A 4,840-nucleotide genomic window follows, 5' to 3' on the forward strand; every position below is an offset into this window, starting at 1 on the left:
CCTCCGGTGTTTGCGTCCTCCTGCCTGGCTGTGCCAGCTGCGCGCCGACGAGGTTGCGGTGGCAAACGTGGGCAGAAAGCTCACTGAGGCCGGGGCTGGGGGTGCGTGGCGGCGGGGTGCCCGGGAGAGTTTAGAAACCTTTATTGGCAAAGTGGAACTGGAGCTGTGATGGAGAACGGAGAGGGCGCCGGACAAGCCAGGTGTCTGCCTGTGACTGTGCACCCCGCCTGAAGCAGACGGGGATGGGGGCAGTGGCAAGGGGTCGTTCCGGAAGGGTCTGCACACTTGCTGGTGGATGCTGGACAGGCTAGCCTCTGGGCACCTCTGCTAGCGCGTCGGTGGCGCGCGTTGAGCCTGGGAAGGGAAGTGAGTCGGAGTCGCTGGGTGCCTGTCTACTCAAGCGCGCAGGTGTCTCGGAAGGAAGGTGCTGGCGCTGGGTGCCGGCCGCACAGTGCTCAGCACGCAGTTGAGGCTCTGGGAGCGAATCTCAGCTCTAGCAGTCGCGACTCTGGAGGGTTCATCCTGGGGGCGCCGCACCGGGAGGGGAAGTGAATGCTACCGAAACGCAGTCGCAGCTCCTGGGCCACCCCCTCATGACCGCGCTGCAGCCTCGGGCTCCAGCGCGCCGCTCATGCCTTGCAGGAGGCAGCTGGCGAAGGGCAGAGTTCGGGATGGAGTTGAGGGCGCCGAGTCCTGGCTTCCGATGCACGAGCTAACTGGGTCCGGCGAAGGGCTCAGGTCGCCACAGTGGCCCCGCGCGTTTCCCTCCCTGTTGATCTTGCTCTGGCTCCCGCCTTCCGAAGTGGCTCGGAGTGGCGAGCGCGCTGCTTTGCTGCGCCCTTTTATACGGTATTCCTTCCGCCTCCCACCCCTTTTTCCTCTCTGCCTCCTCCCCTGGGCCGACCCAGCCCGCCCCTCCCGTGAGCCCAGCCCCAGTCTAGTCGTTCGCACGCATCCATTTTACACATTTCCACGCCCATCCCATATCCCGGACCCCAGTGCTCCAGGAAGGATCCTCAAGATTCCTCTTTGGTGAATGAAATGATATAAACCAAACTTCCTTGCCGACTCGCCGTCCCCCCTGCCTTTTCTGCTTCACTTCTTGGAGTCCTTTAAACTGCTGTAAAATTCTTAATCCCACTACCTTCTGAGTTCTCACCTTTACACAAGGCACTTCTGCCAAGTTGTACCCAAATTAAGGCAAGAAGCTCTTTGACCATTCCGAAAATTTCTCAGTCAACATGGCGTTTTGCAGAATTTATATAGTGGTGGTTAAGGTATGGCGCGCTGGTTGGGTTTTTAAGTGTGGGAGGGTCTGGTAGGGGGACGAAGGGCTCACTGCCCCCTTGAAGGTCTTTATAATTCTAACCAGTCCCAGCGTCTTATTAATAAGTTAGCAGCTGTTTTCAGAGCACGCGATCTCTTTTCCACTTAAGTATTTTTTTGGGGAGAGGGCCTGGGCAGGGAAGTGCTTGCTTTGGATTTTCAAACGTTCCTTCTGTCAGGCATCTTATTGTGATCTCCCGGCTCTAAAATGCCAATAATTGTCAACTGGAGCACTGGGGGATAATTTGAAACAATAAACCGACCCTGGTTCAGATGTGAGATCAAAGAGGATCCCAGCAGCTTTCAAATCCCACGAGGATCCTCCTGTGTGTTTTCTAATTAGAATCATTTAGGAGGGGGGTGGGGAGAAGGCAGGAGAATCCGTGCAGGGATGGAATATATAAATTAAGATGGCAAACTGGGACCCTGTAGTCAAGGAGAGCTTAAGGATGATTCGAAGCTCCAACGGTGCCAGATCGCGAGGGGAGGCGCGCAAGGACAAGTGACTTTCGCGTTGCCAGAGGCAGGCTGTTCTAAATTAGCCTCCAAGCGCGGCTGTGTCCTGCCTTTTCCTCATGCTCAATCCCCACATGAGAGCCTGAACTGCTTCTCCTCTCATCTCAAAGTACCATTTGGGGATCCTAAGGAAAATAACTTAAAAACAAACAAACAAAAAAAACCTCTGGAAAGAAATCTGGCAATGAATGTAAAATCTCATAAAATTGTAAATGGGGAATTTGGAGATCAAAGTCTGTGAAAATGTTGTAAAAATTGTAGATTGAATTTTGGGGCAGATGTCTTTATTCAATGTTGAACAAATGTATGAATGAATCTTATTAAAATCCCTTCACGCTGGGAGATCCAGATTCCAGGTGAGTTTGCCATCTACTAAGCACACATAGCTAGTATTGATAAATATCCCCACTCTGTGAATAAAACTGACAAATAAGGTGGCCAGCAATGCTCTGCTCCTGAGGAGTCAGAGAACCTGGTTTATTACTTTTGTGGAAAAAGAGTCATGACTTTCACAACCTAAACAAATTCAGTTTCAGGCACGTTTATGAAACTATACCAACAGCTGGTCAAAGTTTTTAAAATGCTGCCTCCTTCTTCAGAGTTCTCCGAGTACCTTATTCCTATCATTCTCATTGATCTTGCTAGGCCTGAGTAGAATGTATCTATTTGTATGGGCGCTTTCTTACCAGACCTGGATGAGGATATTCCTTGTGACAGAACACTTCAAAGCATCTACTCTCCCAGTACGTTTTTTTCCCTGGGTTGCCAGCTAGAGGACATTTTTCAGCCACATTTGGATCTAGGTGGATCTGTGGAGAGCTGTGTTACTTCCATATCTGGCTGTAAAAGACCTTGAGTGATTACCTATCTGCACTCACTCCTTTCAATATGGCAAAGGACTTTGAAGTCCAAGGAGCCCAAATCCGAGAGAGTTATTAGACCAGGAATATCTACAGTTTTAACCTTGTGCAAGCGAGAAATAAAATTTTATTCAAAGACATAATTTGGGAGATACTTGCTCAGCAGTTAATATGAGGAGTCTTCCAAGTTTTTTGCATCAAATAAACTTGTATTTAATTCTATATTTCATGAACTTTTGAAGCCCCCTGGTGTGACCCACTCTGGCAAGTACAGTCTGGACAGCTGTGTCATCATAATTCTATTTTTAGAACTGTCCACAATGTCTTTCAAAGAGTAGTTGCTCAATCTGTGTTTTCTAAAATGAGTATAACAAATCTGGTATTTATTTAGACCCTAAATGATGAACTGACTTTCCTTAGAATGCTCTTAATATATGTGTCTTAAGTATGAGTTTTGCTAACTCTTCTGCCTCCTGACTATACTATTCTTTCATAGATTTTTGCCTTTTATCATTAGTCCCATATATTATAGGCAGTCTTAATGTAACTAAAATATTTATAGAAAGGAGAGAAACCAACAAACCAGAACACCTATATTTAATGTCATTAAAGAGAATCGTGTGTATTATGGTCAACAGTTTTCGTTTTTTAATAAAGACTGGTGCAAAATAGCAAAGAAGAGTTTTAGTATAATTTGTATGAAAAGTTTTAAATATATACAAAGATAAAGAGAATAATATAAGGAATCCCAACATACCTAGCACCCAGCTTAAATAAAACTTGGCTAATCTGATCTCATCTATAGCCTCATGAACTTCCTCTCAGTTATTTTGAAGCAAGTCCAATACTTCACACCATTTCACTTATATCTCATAAAGTTAAAAACTCCAAATTCATTCTTTGTCTTCTTTTCCTAGACGCTGCTTGCACTCACCAAAGAGACAGGGAAAGTGAGAAAGCACTCCTCACTGGGCAAGGTCGTACTCCTATCCCTTCATTTCTCTCTCCTTTTGGGATGTTGGGCATGTACATGCATTCTCCTCGTGTGTTTCTCAGGCTGCCAGGTCTGGAACTTGAATACACAATGTTGGTTATGTAGGATCCAGTTGACCCAACCACCAGGCCATGGAGCAGGCCCCTAAAATAATTTTTTTACACATGTGCATATTGTATGTGAGCTTTAAGACAGAAGTGAGAAGTCACACCCAGGGACTTGCTTTCTGAGTGTAAGAATGATGACCCTTTCAGGATTGTCATGGAGATTATTCTTAGTACACCAAAACCTTTTCTTCTTCTTAGGTATACCAGTAAACTACCTAAAACCCTATGAATTTAGGTATAGCAGTATGACAGAGTTCCAGCAAATAGAATGAGGGTGGACATGATGTGTGCTGCTTCTATATCCACCTTGTAAACATCTGTGCACAATTGATCCTCTTTGCCTTGTCTGGTGGCAAGGCTGTTACTTCCCAGGGCAACCATGCAGTAACTATCAGCCTGGGTCCTAGAGAAGAGCACCTACCTCACCTTTACCCCTGCACTTACACACGCTGACTGGGCTGTGTAATTGAGAATTAAGCGTTATTGTTGTTGTTGTTTTTCATGTGTTAAGCCATTAAAATTTCAAGGAGCTTGCATTGTCCTAACTAATACTGGGGCAATGCTCTGAGTGTGAGGATTGGCTGACATGTTCTGTGCAGGGCTAAATACCAGGAATTATTATTATTTTTTTTGTCTTTGTGAGTAGTGGAACCCCTTTTGCAATTATTCCACTCTGCTATTGCAATGGAAAAGCAGAAAACAGGTGAAAGAATGGGGTGAGTTGTGTTTAAGAAAACTTTGTATATGTGAATATGGGCAACTGGACCACATGATTTTTTTTTTTTTTTGAGAGAGAGATTTTTGCTATAGAGCGTGTGCATTCACCAGAAAGTGAGAAATCACCCCTGTCTGTGTGTGTGTGGGAGGGTTGGCCATGCAATCCCTTCTCCTCCACTCTTGGGAACTTGGGAACGCATGCACACGCACCCGGTGTGAGTTTAAGCCACTGGGTCCAGGACTCGAACTGCAGTCGACTACACGGGAGTCCAGTGACATAGCCATTTTGCCAGCTGCTGGTCCTGGACCACATGATTTAA

The sequence above is a fragment of the Tupaia chinensis genome, unplaced genomic scaffold, assembly GCF_000334495.1.
Source record: "Tupaia chinensis unplaced genomic scaffold, TupChi_1.0 Scaffold000101_1, whole genome shotgun sequence".
Taxonomy (NCBI): Eukaryota; Metazoa; Chordata; class Mammalia; order Scandentia; family Tupaiidae; genus Tupaia; species Tupaia belangeri.